The 15,373-nt window shown below is 48.3% G+C and overlaps 1 protein-coding gene across 1 annotated transcript in view; it reads right to left on the bottom strand.

The window, feature by feature from the left end:
- The window catches only part of ca12 (carbonic anhydrase XII), a 54,857-nt gene extending 39,506 nt beyond the window's left edge, over positions 1-15,351 (bottom strand). Inside the window, exon 1 of the mRNA XM_069902911.1 lies at positions 15,298-15,351. The gene's annotated coding sequence lies outside the window, so the exon portion shown is untranslated. The remainder of the gene's footprint in view (positions 1-15,297) is intronic.
- Positions 15,352-15,373: the final 22 nt, after the last annotated feature.

The raw sequence follows: 15,373 nt of genomic DNA, 5'->3' as shown, positions 1-15,373 counted from the left end.
AGGCCACAAATACACCCATGTGACCAATTAATCCGTACATCTTTGAAACACGGGAGGAAACCCACATAGACACGGGGATATCAGGCAAACTCCTTACAGACAGAATCTGGATACCTGGTGCTGTAATAGCATCGCGCTAACCATGCCATCAAACGGTTTTCCCACTCAACGGGACCTATCTCCCATTGATCCAGCAGGGGCTTCAATACAGTGGTCAGCTCTCCAAAGAACCCAGCGTTGCCATGAAATCTCCCAAAGGTACAGGAGTCAGGAGCTCGGATTGTTACGAGCCCAAAGGACCCCAAAACCCAGCAGCAATAGACAATCACCAAGACAAGTAGTTACTTAAACAAAAGTTATTTTTAATTAACTTTAAACATGAAAATAGAATCAAACTTTAACTTATCTCTATACTTAACTAACCCAAATTAACCCCCTTCTAATTCTAAGTGCACGTGTATGTAATGTGTGTAAATTTAAGAAAAGTTCTTCGGTTCACAGTTCAATCTCACTTTTCCTTCTTCCAAGTTCACTGGATGCAGGCAATTCTTACCCTGTGCACAGAATTTAACATGTATAAATTTCACCAGGCTTTGGTGCTTGAAAGGTAAATGTTTACCGCTCAGGAAGGTTCTTGTAGGGTTTGCAGGGAGAGATTTGTTGTTCCAGGATTTCCACAACTAAGGTACCACCATTAGTCACCTCAATGTCTTGCTGTTGAAACTTGCCCCATCAGGGTTCTCCAGATGATGACCTCTTTCTTTAAGGTCACCACAGAGTTCCTTTCTGTTCCCCTTATTCCAAGAGAAACATCAGACAGATAGCACTTCCAGCCATCCGCCACTCTGGAATTTTCTGCTTCCCACCAACTTTTCCTGGCTTGCTTCAGCCATGACTGTTCAGTCTCTTTTAGTGTCACACACACACTGGCTGAGAGAGCTTGTTGAGCTTGTCTCACCTCTCTCTCTAACTGCCAAAAAGCCCATGTGACTCTCTCACTTGCAAAAATCCCCCACCTTCTTCAGCAAACAACAGGAGTTATCCTTCTTGGTCAAGCTGTTGTCTTAGGTAAACAAAACCCAGGAGTGACCTTTCTGTGAATACTCTGTAGGTGCTTGCAAACAGCCAGAGTGTCTCCTCCAAGACAATGGTCTATTCATGATGTCATTTCAATTAGCATCTACTTGTGAAATGTGCATAACATTCTCCATAGCCTCTACAATGTTACTGAATATGAATTCTTCAATATTTAAAATAAGATCTGTTTTAAAATGTGTGTATGCATGCAGCCAAAAGTTCGGAGTGCAAGAAAATCTCGAACTACCAATTCCCCAGTGCAGCAGTCTCCAACCAATGGATTTCTATGGATTTGCATAGATAACTATGGAGATAACTTTGATGTCTAGTTTCTTGCTCTTAAACCTCACAGATGCGGCACTCCCATTGCCGAAGACCCCTCCCATCAGGGTAACCGATGGGACCAGTCACATAAATTCTCAGCTCAACAGCCCCGGCGAGTGGCTTGCTCGAGGCAGCTGTTTGAATAAAGTTGTGTTTGAATAAAATGGCGTTGCCCAGGATGAAGCTGCTTGTCATTGGGGTGACTCTTCTTAAAGTATCTCCTTTTCCCTCCATGACTGTCTTAAAGAGTCTCCTGCTCAAAAGACAAAGTGTAGTCCCAGTCAAGGCTTTATTAGTAAACTTTGGGGGGGGGGGGGGAGAGGGTTAATTATCTATAAAGTTATTGTTCATCTTTCGGGCGGCTCCGTGGAGGGGGAGGAACCTGCAGATGCAGTGACGGTTAAATGTTTTCAAAGAATGTTACTTAAAATAAAGTAAAATGCTTTCATGCAATTGACATTTCATGCAAGTGACATTTGTTCAGTGCAAGTACAGTAGGATATTTTTGTCTATTAAATTTATCCGGCATCTACCAATCCCCATAGGTGCCAGATATCAGGATTTGTATTCTTTCAGATTTATCCAGATTCCAGAGCAATTCCCGTGGACTGCAGGTTTGGAAACTCAATTCCAATGTTCAACGCCACTTGATACGGGAGCAGAGAAAACTCAACCATTTGGCCCAACCTCAGCAGTTGGGGAAGTTTTCAAACCTCCGGTGAGACCACATTGCATTCAATTCTGGTCACTGCCTTACAGGAAGGATGGGGCTGCCATGGAGTGGGCGCAGAGGAGACTTACTGGGATGTTGCATTGATTGGAGAACATGCCTTATGAGGCAAGATTAGCAGAGCTGGGGGCTTTTCTCTTTGGAGTGAAGGAGGATGAGAGGTGACTTAATGGAGGTCTACAGAGGCGTAGGTAGGTCAGCAGCTTTATCCCAGGGCGAGAGTAGCAAACACCTAAAGACAACTGCACAAAGTGAAGGGAGGAAAGTTTTGGGGAGACATCAGGGCTACATTTTATTTTACACAGAGTGGTGGGTGAGTGCATTTCCAGGGGTGGTGGTGTAACCTGTTACAATAGGAGCATTTAAAAGGCTCTTAGACCGGCACATGGATAAAATAAAAAGAGGGTTATGTAGGGAGGGTTTAGTTTTGGTTGGTAGGTGTATATGGGTCAGTACAACATCATGGGCTGAAGGGCCTGTACTGTGCTGTTATGTTCTATCTAGTATCAGGGCATTCAGAAAAGACAACATATTTGTGTGCATCACAGCTCGGTACGGAAGCTGGTAAATTCCGCTCAGAACATCACCCAAACTTCCCGCCCTCCATGGACTCCAGCTACGTCTCCCACTGTCCTGGAAAAGCAGCCGACATTCTAAAAGACCCATAGCACCCTGGACATTTCTTCTCCCCCCCCCCCCCCCCCCCCAACTCCAAATCAGGAAGAAAAAGCGTGAAAGGACACACCAACAGGTTTAAAGGCAAGTTTCTTCCACTATGACAGAATATAGATATGTTTTTGGGAGATAAATTGGGGCAAGGTTTGTTAGTGTAGGACACATACAAACACTTTAAAACAGATCTTATTTGAAATACTGGAGCTCAGCTAATGCTAGACAGATCAGACCCAGAGCCTTTGCAAAAGCTTTAGAGAGCGCCCAAGAGACTTCACTAATGGATTGTTGTTTACAAAAAGGCAACTGATAAAGGGCTTGTTGAAGCCGCATTCTGTCTGGAGGAGAACTTGCTGTTCTGAGAGGGTCATGTGGTTTTTCAAGCAGAGAGAGAGATCAGTTCTGCAGTTTTACGGTCAGCAGACAGCAACTGAGGCTGGAACAGGACAAGCTGGCAAGCTTGTGGAAAACCCCATTTGGAAGATGAGTTGTGAGTGCTTAGTTCAGCCTGGTCAAAGCCCTTGTGGTTCATGCAAGAGGAGAGGACTGGCAGTCTAATGTTTCACTTGGAATAAGAGAAACAGTAAGGAACTCTGTGATGAACTGAAAGAAAGAAGTTATTATCTGGAGAACCCTGAAGGGGCAAGTTTTGTCAGAAAGACACTGGAGTGGCTGATGGAAGTACCTCAGTTATGGATGTCCTAGAACAACAAATTTCTCTCTGAAAACCGACAAGAACCTTCCTGAGCGATTCACTTTTCAAGCACCAAAGCCTGGTGAACTTTATAAATGTTAAATTCTGTGCACGGAATAAGATTTGCCTGCAACCAGTGAACTTGGAGGAATGAGAAGTGAGATTGGACTGTGAACCAAAGAACTTTTCTGAAAGTACACATTCACTACACACACACGTGCGCTTAGAATTAGAAGGGGGTTAGGTTAGGTTAGTTAAGTCAATAGTAAAGTGTGATTCTGTTTGCATGTTTAAAGATGATTAAAAGCAACTAAGTAACCATTTGTCTTGGTGAATATCTATTGCTGCTGGGTTTTGGGGTCCACTGGGCTCGTAACACCCCACAGCCATCAAGCTCCTGAATTACCCCCAACAGTGCCCTCACACTTGGCACTGACTGAATGTCTTCTCACTGCAATTGTATCCTCTGTAATTGTGAATGTTAGAGGTGACCTGCATGACTGCTCGCAGAAGAACCCCGATCACTGTACCAAGCATAAAGTGACACACAGGTTTCAACTTGGACACGTTGGGGTGACTGTGCTCGATGAAGGCAGGAAGAGTTTTCTGGGGCCATATCTGTGAAAGAACATAATCAGCATCGGGGGATGATAAATATTTAGCATCACAACCACTTCTCGCTGCCCCTTTCAGGCAGTGAGGACCAGCACCTCTCGGCTCACGAGCATTTTTCCAATGGCTATCAGGTTCTTGAACCTCCTCACATTGCCCTCGCAACATCACCACCTCTTCTCGCTGCCACCTTCGGGCAGTGAGGACCAGCACCTCCCGGCTCATGAGCAATTTTCCAATGGCTATCAGGTTCTTGAACCTCCTCACATTGCCCTCGCAACATCACCACCTCTTCTCGCTGCCACCTTCGGGCAGTGAGGACCAGCACCTCTCGGCTCATGAGCATTTTTCCAATGGCTATCAGGTTCTTGAACAACCTCACATTGCCCTCACAACATCACCACCTCTTCTCGCTGCCACCTTTGGGCAGTGAGGACCAGCACCTCTCGGCTCAAGAGCAATTTTCCAATGGCTATCAGGTTCTTGAACCTCCTCATATTGCCCTCGCAACATCACCACCTCTTCTCGCTGCCACCTTCGGGCAGTGAGGACCAGCACCTCTCGGCTCACGAGCATTTTTCCAATGGCTATCAGGTTCTTGAACCTCCTCACATTGCCCTCACAGCATCACCAGCTCTTCTCGCTGCCACCTTTGGGCTGTGAGGACCAGCACCTCTCGGCTCACGAGCATTTTTCCAATGGCTATCAGGTTCTTGAACATCCTCATATTGCCCTCGCAACATCACCACCTCTTCTCGCTGCCACCTTCGGGCAGTGAGGACCAGCACCTCTCGGCTCACGAGCATTTTTCCAATGGCTATCAGGTTCTTGAACATCCTCATATTGCCCTCGCAACATCATTGAGGACTTCAGCTGCTCCTGTCGGGAAAGGGACACAGAGCTCAGCCCGCCCAGCTGAGGAACAGCTTCTTCCCACAGTCAGTGAATGAACTGCTCAGAGAAAACCTCCACGGCTACTCTTTATTCAATAATACTTATTTATTTCTGTAGATGTAATGTTTGTCTGTATGTGTGTTCAGTTAGTATTGAGGAGCAGGGAACACTCTTCCATCTGGTGGTCCTTGTCCAGTGGGATAATGAGCGAACTTTATTGCATTAATCATGGACCAATCTGGCGTCACAAAAGGACTGTCTATCTGCACAATTGTAATGTCACTTTCCTTCTCTAGCACTAAATAACTGTGAATATTTATTAACCATCATGGAGAAATGTTGGCAGGCGCCCAAACTAAAGAGTAAAGGGCACTGTCTGACCTGCTGAGTTTCTCCAGCTTTGCGTTTTTAACTTCAACCACGGTGTCTGCAGATTTTCGCGTTTTGCATCTTTTTTTGTATCTGTTATCTATTTAAATTTAGACATACAGCGCAGTAACAGGCCCTTTCAGCCCCCGGGCCTGGGCCACCCAATTCATAAGATCAAGGAACAGAAGGAGGCCACTTGGCCCATCGAGTCTGTTCCGCGACTCTACCCTAAGCTGAATTATACTAGTTCCAACTGCCAGACCTTTCTCCCATATCCCCAGATGCCCCAACCAATTAGATACTTAGTCTCCTGCTTAAACTCTCCCAGTGATCAGGCCTCCACCACTGTGGGTTCCACAGATCCACGACCCCCTGACTAAAGAAGTTCCTTCTCATCTGTTTCTAAATGGATAACTTAGAATTCTCAGACGGTACCCTCTCACCCAACAAGGGAAACATCTACATTCATTCTGTCAAAACCTACAACCACCCCCCACCCCCCACCACCCTGGTACATTTTGAAGGGTGGGAGGAAACCAGAGTTCCTGGAGGAAACCCACACAGGTGCGCAGAGAATGTACATGCTCCTTACAGACAGGGCGGGATTTGATCCGCTGTCACTGGTGGTGCACCAGCGTTGCCCTCGATACGTATTTTTCCCCCCCACGAATAACCTGCTCAGCTGCAGCGCCCAAGAATTCAGTGCATGCGCACATTGTACATGAACAGTAAACTCATTGTCACAAATTCTTAAACCGGAGAACTTGTGCCATTCCCCCACTCCATTGTTATCTGGAAAGTTGGGAGTGAATTTGCAACGCACTGTTATATTCAAACATCACTTTCTGACTTTTTACTCCGTACTCTTTCCCAGAGGTAAAATGGCTTTGAGTAACAATGCAGATTGCGTAACGGTAGGCGTGACCTACTTCTTTCCGCAGCGATTCACTAGAGCAGAATCTGACATCTGTGTGAATACGCCCAAAATTCTTCACGCACCACTTATCCAGATGACCTATGTTGAAATTGCATTGTCACTCAATGGCCTTTAATCAACCACTGAGATCGCCATTTGCAATACTCGGTCTCCCGTGAAGGTTGAAGAATGAAGCGCCGGGGACAAGAACTTTTTGGAATTACTGGAGCTGTTGACAAATTGGCAGGTGCCAGCCAATTTTCAGGAAAATTTAATTATCTGATATAGAGAAGTGGTACATTTTCTATCAAGCCTGTGCTTAGCTGTGATGTGTGCGCGCGCACGCCTGCATGTTCATGCGTGCGTGTCCATGACCGTGTGTGCGCGCATGCGTGCTGTGGCCCAGAGAAATATGGTTTCGTTTGGTTGTATTTGCACAGTCAAGTGATAATAAAGTTGAAGGTCAGGGGTGGTTGAATGGAGGAGGAGAACAAGACACATTTGGGTAGCAATCAGAGGCAGAAGGGCCGAATGGCCAACTGTGATAATCTGCAGTGGGTTAACAGTAAGAGTTGTAACCTTGTGAGCTCCCTGGAATGGTTACATTGCCTTTTCTCCTGATGTTCTATTGCTTTTATAAATTATACATTTATCCACAGCTGTGAGAAGTCACAGTGGGACAAGGCAGAATTATAGTTCGGCACATAAAGGCTGAAGGGCCTGTTTTCTGTGCTGTAATCTTCTCTGGTTCTAAGATGGCAGAGGTGCAGTTACGGCAGTGCAGCCGCTGGTGGGTTCTCAGGGGGAGAGGAGGTGATCCCGCTGGGTCCGGCCACCCAGCTATCCCACCCAAAGGCCTGTCCAGGTTTAAACAGCCTATGGAACGGGGCCGGTGGCAGTGTTTGTTTACATCGAAAAACCCACAGGTGACCATGCCCAAGATGGTGGCTCCCATGCTTGGCAGTCCAGGCTACGAGGAGGGTGTGGGCTCTGGAGGGGATCAGTGGACCAGCGCAGTGCCCCAGAGTGGGAGAACTCTCCCCTGCCGAGAGGGAAAGGACCCGACAGAGTGGGAGACCATGGCAGAGGACGAGGGAGGAGCTCAGCAGCTAAAGGACTCACACCAGGCCACAAGTTGCTGGAGACCAGCTTATGGCAACCAGGGTCCAGGGACCAGGCAGGGCTCCTGAAGGGTCTTGGATGCTGAGAGCTTTACAATTGCTTCAGGGGGTTAGGAACCAGAGTGACTTTGACACCTGGACCTCAGGTTCACTGCTGGACTGGACAGCAGTGTGGAGCTATGGAGGTTACGGGGGCGCAGGGGCAATGGGATCAGGAGAGGTGCCATATGAGGTGGCCAGATCCAAAGCGGATGCCCTTCAATCCAGAAGTTGTGCCCTCTTGACCCAGACTCTCCCACCGTGGGGAACAACCTTTCAGCATCTACTCTGTCCTCGTCTTTCAACATGTTTCAATGAAATTCCACCCCCCCAACCCCATTCTCCTAAATTCCAACGAATACAGGCCAAGAGCTGTCAAAAGCTCCTCATGTGAGGATTTAAACATCACTTTCTGACTTTTTACTCGGTAATCTTTCCCAGAGGTGTAACGAAAGGCATGATCTACTTCTTTCCGCAGTGATTCACTAGAGCAGAATCTGACATCTGTGTAAAAAGTGACCATTTGTGGCCAAGTTTGCAGACGATACAAGAGCAGGTGTAGGACCAGGCCGTGTAGAGGAAACAAAGGCTGCAGATGGACTTGGACAGATGACAATGGGCAGAGAAGTGGCAAATGAAATATAATGTCGGAAAGTGGACGGTCGTGCACTTCGGGGTAAAAATATAAATGGGCAGACTATTTTATAAATGGGGAGAAAATTAAAAATACCCAGATGCCAAAGGACCTGGAAGTCCCCATGCAGGACAACCTGAAGGTAAACTTGCAGGTTGAGTCGGTGGTGACAAAGGCAAATGCAACATTGGCATTCGTTTCAAGAGGAATAGAATGCAAGAGCAAGGATGCGATGTTGAGGTTTTATAAGACACTGGGGAGACTTCAATTGGAGAATTATGAGCAGTTTTGGGCTCTTGTTTAAAGAAGGATGTGCTGACTTTGGAGGAGGTTCACTCAGGTGATTCTAGAAATGAAAGGGTTTTCACATGAGGAGTGTTTGACAGCTCTTGGCCTGTATTCGTTGGAATTTAGGAGAATGGGGGGGTGGTGGGGAATCTCATTGAAACATGTTGAATGTTGAAGGGCGAGGACAGAGTAGATGTTGAACGGTTGTTCCCCACGGTGGGAGAGTCTGGGTCAAGAGGGCACAACTTCTGGATTGAAGGGCATCCGCTTAGAACAGAGACGCATGGGAATTTCTTCAGCCAGAGGGCGGTGAATTTGTGGAATTTGTTGCCACCGGTGGCTGTGGAGGCCTGGTCACTGGGTGTTTTTAAGGCAGAGATTGATTGGTTATGGGGAGAAGGCCGGGCAGAGGGGCAGAGTGTGAGAATGGATCAGCTAATGATTGATTGGCGGGGCAGATTCGAAGGGCTGAATGGCCTATTTCTGCTTCGGTGTCTCATGAAGTTTCTAAAGGTACTGTCGTTTGGTTCTTTCTTTTCTTGGTGGGGGCACTGGACTAGTGATGTTAGATTTCCCTCTGGGAATAGGGTCACAACATGGCTGCAGCTTCTGACCAATAGGTTGTCAGAAAAGTATTTGAATTGTCTCCCTGTCACCATGTGGCTTCCATCTCACTACTGTCCAAAGGGAACCCCAATGGTCCAGCCCAACTCTTCTCCACCCCTGCACAGCACTGTCGAGTGGAAACCCTTTCACCACAGCCAGAAAATGTGGAGGGCCATGCCAACTCGTGCTCTGCCTGCACGTATTCCTGGAGATCCCGCCCAACGCACAGCTTCCTTTGGGAGGACAGCCTCAAAGCCAATGGAAAATGAATTTTAAAAAAATCTATTTCCCAATCAAACAGGAAGGAAATAGATGCTTTACAAGAGGGTGGAGAGGAGACGTACCTGGATTGGAGAACACCAAGGTCGACAGAGCTTGGGCTTTTCTCTTTGGAGAGATGCAGGATGGGAGGTGACGCAATAGAGGTGATTGAGATTATGAGGGGCTTAGATAGGGTGGGCAGCTGGCACCCGAGATAAGGCGGGCCAGAGAACACTACCGCACAGAAAAAAGGCCTTTCGGCCTTCTAGTCTGTGCCAAAATATTATTCTGCTAGTCCCATTAACCTGCACCCAGTCCATAACCCTCTGGACCTCTCCCGTCCATAAATCTATCCAATTTATTCTTAACACCTAAGAGTGAGCCCGCATTCACCATGTCAGATGGCAGCTCATTTCACACTCCCATCACTCTCTGAGTGAAGAAGTCCCCCTAATGTTTCCCCTAAACCTTTCCCCTTTCACCCTGAAGCCATGTCTTCTCGTATTTATCTCTCCTAATCTAAGTGGAAAGAAGCTGTCTATACCCCTCATTCTTCTACACTCCAAGGAATAAAGTCCTAACCTGTTTAAACTTTCCCTGTAACTCAGTTCCTGAAGACCTGGCAACTTCCTAGTAAATCTGCTCTGCCCTCTTTCAATCTGATATCCTTCCCGTAGTTCGGCGACTAGAACTGCACACAATACTCCAAATTTGGCCTCACCAATGTCTTATACAACCTCACCATAACATCCCAACCCCTGTACTCAGTACTTTGATTTATGAAGACCAAGATGCCAAAAGCTCTCTTCACAACCCTGTGATGCCACTTTCAGGGAATTATGTATCTGTGTGCCCAGATCCCTTTGTTCCTCCGCACTCAGTGCCCGACCATTTACTGTGTATGTCCTAACATCCAAAATACTACACCTCACACTTGCCTGCATTAAATTCCATCTGCCATTTTCTGTCCCATTTTCACAGTTGGTCCAGATCCCTCTACAAACTTTGAAAACCTTCCTCACTGTCCACAACGCCTCCAATCTTAGTGTCGTCAGCAAACGTGCTGATCCAATTTCCCACATTATCATCCAGGTCATTGATATAGACAACAAACAACAATGGTCCCAGCACTGATCCGAGGCACACCACTCGTCACAGGCCTCCAGTCTGAGAAGCAACCATCCACTACCACCCTCTGCCTTCTCCCATACAGCTAACTTCAAATCCATTTTACAACCTCTCCTAGTGTCTGAACTAACCTTCCATCTGGGGGCATTCAAAAGACTCTTAAACAGGCACATGGATGTAAGAAAAATAGAGGGTTATGGATGAGAACCAGGGAAGGGCTAGACTGTGGGCTGACATTGTGGGCTGAATGGTCTATACTGTGCTGAAATGTTCTATATTTAAACATCCCCCAACCATTCCCAGTGCATTCGCAACTGATAAGCTGACTGGCCAAACCAATATGAATTTACAACTGCTGGCATTTGTCCTTCGACCTTGTCTGTGGCAGATTCATTCATTCATTCCTCGAAGCTCCACGTCATGTCTGAAGGGTTTGCTACACCAGAGCTTGTGCCATGGTAAGCGAGGGGAAAGGGGGTGGGAAGGGACAGATACAACCCCTGCAGTCCAGAGACCGCCCAGGGTCTGCTCAGGCAACCACATGCCCTGCCGCAGTTCACAAATCTGTCACCCAGGGCTCCTCATCTGTTGTCCTGTGTTTGCCTTAAATCCGGTCAGGGAACAAGCGCAAGGAAACAGATAAAGCCTCATGGGGGTTCATTCAACAAATGGAAAACCTCAAATTATTCTTTCCACGGGCAGTGGGAATGCTAAACGACCAAAGGAACTGCTCACACGAACCATCTGAGACTCTCATGTTCATGAAACTATTTATTTATTTGTATTATTGAATACTTGCCCTCCATGTCTATTGTCTGTCTGTATGTGTGCTATGTCTGGTTGTGTGTCTGCATGTTTTGCACCGAGGACCAGAGAACGCAGTTTCGTCAGGTTGTACTTGTATAATTAGATGACAATAGACTTGACTCGAATTGTTATTTTCCCCCCCTTATTACAGCCTCCATTCTCCTTCCATAATTTACTTCCGGGAAAGGTTGATGCATTGACCATCTGAACACAACAAGCTCAGAGATGGAGTGAAGACACTGAGATTGCTGTAAAAACTCACAGAAATGCTGGAGGTACTCAGCCGGTCTCGCAGCACCCACAGGAGATCAGGATATATTGCTGGCATTTCGGGCCTGAGGCCTAGGTCCAGGTATAAGCAAAGAACAGGAGTGTACCAGGATACAGACTGAAGACTGGCTTGGGGGAGGAATCCAGACCAACAAAATTGGATAATGATAAGAGGATTGATTTTGGCTCGGTGAAAGGAGACCGAGGAGAGGGAGAGCGTGAAGCTGGGGGAAAGGTGACGGAGGTTGATCTGATCAGATGAGTTGTCTTTCCTTTGTTCCTCCAATTTGTTGGTGGTCTCAGTCCTGTGATGACCCCAGTTGAGCTTCCTTAGTGACGGTGACTGGGATAACTTGGCCTACTCTTGGTTTATACAAGAACCCCAGCCTCACTTTGAGCTGACTGATGAATTTAAATTTTAAAATTAAAAAAAAATTTAGACGTACAGCACAGTAACAGGTCATTTCGGCCCACGAGCCCATGCTGCTCAATTACACCCCATTAACCTACATCCCCAGTACGTTTTCCCAGGGGGAAAACCTGTGCAGACAGAGGGAGAACGTACAAACTACTTGCTGTACGTTTCTTGCTTCCGGACGCTGTAAAGGCGCTGCACTAACCACTAAGCCATCCATGCTGCCCTCAGAGTACGAGTTGAACCCACGACCTTAGGCAAGTGGTGCAGCCGGCACAGGCAGGGTTGGGGTCGCAGCTGGGGTTAAGGTTGGGTGGGAGGAGGAAGTTCCCCCCAAGCTGGCCTGCCATCCTGAGCACCAGACAACTTCTTCACACACCCAATGATGGACCTTGCTGCTTCCAGGGATGTCCCCAACATGTTCCAATCCTGTAAACCAGCCGGTTTCCCTCGATTCCTCAGAACACAAGCAGACATCCCCACCAATCCACAGTGGGGGATTACGAAGGCGAAGAGTTAACCTTGGGATCTTTCACCTGTAAACATCGACTGCAGGACGGCAGGAGTGAAACTGCACGGTGGCTGGTTTGCAACCAAGTAAATGCAGGCACCTCCAGAACCTCCTGGCCTTTGGCCAAACATCCGATGACAAGCCACAGAATCGCTAGCCTGTGATTAATGCTGCCTGCAATTCCTGATCGCTCCACCCACCTAAACCGCTTGAGGCCCAATCTACAAACAAGTTCACGACTTCACCCAGAGTTTGCTCACAGGAAGCGCAGCTGGCGAAACTCCCATTATATGACAACCCACCTTCGATTCCATTCTGCACCCCCCTCCCGAGGCTGGGCTACACCTCTCCGTCTCGTTCCATCCAAGCCTCGGATCTTAAATCCTCCTTTGCCTGCTTCCCATTGCAATGTCTCCATCTCTTCCTGTTTCCTGCTTCCTATAATCTAACATATGCTTCCTTCTTCCTTTTGACCAGCTGCCTCACCTGCCTTGTCAACCACGGTTCCCTTTTCCCACCATCTTTTCCCTGTCTCAGTGGGACAAATCAATCCTGCACCCCTTGCAAGTGTTCCCTGAACATCCTCCACATTATGTCTGTGTTTTCTCCCGTGAACATCTGTTTCCAATTTACTCTTCCCCGAAATGGGTCAAACCTTGGAAAGTGAAGGAATACGAGCAGGAAAAGAGGGGCAAGGGATACGAGCAGGAAAAGGAGGGCAAAAAATAAGAGGAGGAATGGGGCTGATAGAATGGCTTTGCTGGCATTATTCAGATGGGCTGAATGGTCAGCAGTTTCACAATACTGAGGGCATGTTAAATTCAAGTGTTGCCAATGACCTTGCCTGTATCCTGACAACAAATTTTAGGTCTGATAATTGACACAAAACAATAGTGGAGGGAGAGTCCGTTTACACTTAATTCCTGCAGAAATCCAGCTCTCTAAAGCAAACCAGCAGGGCATCGGTTACACAACCATTTCAATCACTTGACTCACAACTGACGTTTAGAGATTTTAAAATCCATCTTCCGACTCGGATGTTATTAATTCTATTTGTTTGCCAACAGCACAAGGCCTGTGGGCGAAGCATCAAATGTCTGTAATTTATGTAATTATCTGAAGGAAGTTCAAGTAAATTACTGGAACTCTAAAGTCTGCAGATGCTGAGATGTAGAAAAGAAACCACCCAGAAATGCCAGAGGAACTCAGCCAGTCTTGCAGTGACCATAAGAGGTGACGAAATATTTCCGACGTTAGGCCTGCACCCTTTCCAAGGTATATGCAAAGAATGGAGGGATATCCGGGGAGAGGAAGGGGGAGGAGTCCAGACAGAAGATGTTAATTGGATGAGATCAGAGGAAAGATGAGAATTGCTTTTGGCTCTGGGAAAGGAGACAGAGGGGATGGGGAAGAGAGAAAAGGAAACAGGGAAGAAGAAGGGGGTGGGGTTGATGTAAAGCAGAGAAGTCGACACCATCATTTGGAGTGGTGCAGAGACAGAAGATGGGGTGTTGTTCCTCCAATGTGTGGGTGGTCTCAGTCTGGCAGTGCACAAGTCCATGGATGGGCCTGAGTCGGGGAAATGAAATGGGAGGCTTGTGAAGGAAGGATATTTTGACAAAATAGATTAAGCTTCTCTCTACCATCCCTCTCCTCCCCTCTCCTCCCCCCCCAAAGTGTGTGAGCCACAGGTTTAGCCAAGAAGCAGCAGATCAGCGTTGAAATGTTCTATGGAAACAGGACTGCAGATGCTGGAAGTCTGAGCGAACAAACAGAAGTCGGAGGGACTCAGTGGGTCCAGGGAGCATCCAGTCTAAAGTAGGAAGAGGGAGATATCTAGTCAATCAGAGGGGTGTAGGGAGAAGAGGGACATGGTGTTGGACCTTCTCTGAGCCCATTCCCCCATTCTTTCCTCTGATGTCACCACCTTTCCACTTTAGACTGGCTAAAGATCAGGTGTTCCAGCAGTTTTCAATCCAGGAATCCGAATTCGAATTCGAATCCAGTGTTTGAATCTTGAATGCCGAACCCAGTGCTCGGAGCCCCCCGAACCCAGTGCTCGGAGCCCCCCGAACCCAGTGCTCGGAGCCCCCCGAACCCAGTGCTCGGAGCCCCCGAACCCAGTGCTCGGAGCCCCCCGAACCCAGTGCTCGGAGCCCCCCGAACCCAGTGCTCGGAGCCCCCCGAACCCAGTGCTCGGAGCCCCCCGAACCCAGTGCTCGGAGCCCCCCGAACCCAGTGCTCGGAGCCCCCCGAACCCAGTGCTCGGAGCCCCCCGAACCCAGTGCTCGGAGCCCCCCGAACCCAGTGCTCGGAGCCCCCCGAACCCAGTGCTCGGAGCCCCCCCGAACCCAGTGCTCGGAGCCCCCCGAACCCAGAGCTCGGAGCCCCCCGAACCCAGAGCTCGGAGCCCCCCGAACCCAGAGCTCGGAGCCCCCCGAACCCAGAGCTCGGAGCCCCCCGAACCCAGAGCTCGGAGCCCCCCGAACCCAGAGCTCGGAGCACCCCGAACCCAGTGCTCGGAGCACCCCGAATTCAGTGTTCGGAGCACCCCGAATTCAGTGTTCGGATCCGAATATAGTGTTTGAATTTCCCTGAAAACTCGTGCTGAAAACAACGTGTTTACATTGACATGTCAGAGCGACAACTGGCAAGTCTACCTGACTGTGCACAAGGAATGAGGAACCAGTTCCAGTTCTGTCCCACACCCCACCACAATCTTGGGGAAGATCCGGGACGTGTGGAGCCACCTACCGAGGATTTACTGACCCTCCTCAAGGCGAGGTCGCACGGTTTCCCACTACCCTCGGGGTGAGGCAGAGCAGGGCCACTGGCTCCGTCCGCAGGGAGCAACCGCCTGGCACCAGGGGCCCAAGCGCAGAGGGAAGGATGAGCTCTGAGCAACAGGACACCCCAAAGCAACACTTACCGCTGTAACCCCACTCTGAGTCTGCAATGAAAATAGAGATATGCGAGTCCGTCAGGAGGCAGCTGTTAAACACGGT

This window comes from Narcine bancroftii, chromosome 11, assembly GCF_036971445.1.
Source record: "Narcine bancroftii isolate sNarBan1 chromosome 11, sNarBan1.hap1, whole genome shotgun sequence".
NCBI lineage: Eukaryota > Metazoa > Chordata > Chondrichthyes > Torpediniformes > Narcinidae > Narcine > Narcine bancroftii.
Note: the sequence above shows the minus strand (reverse complement) of the source record. Positions and strands in the feature narration are given on the sequence as shown.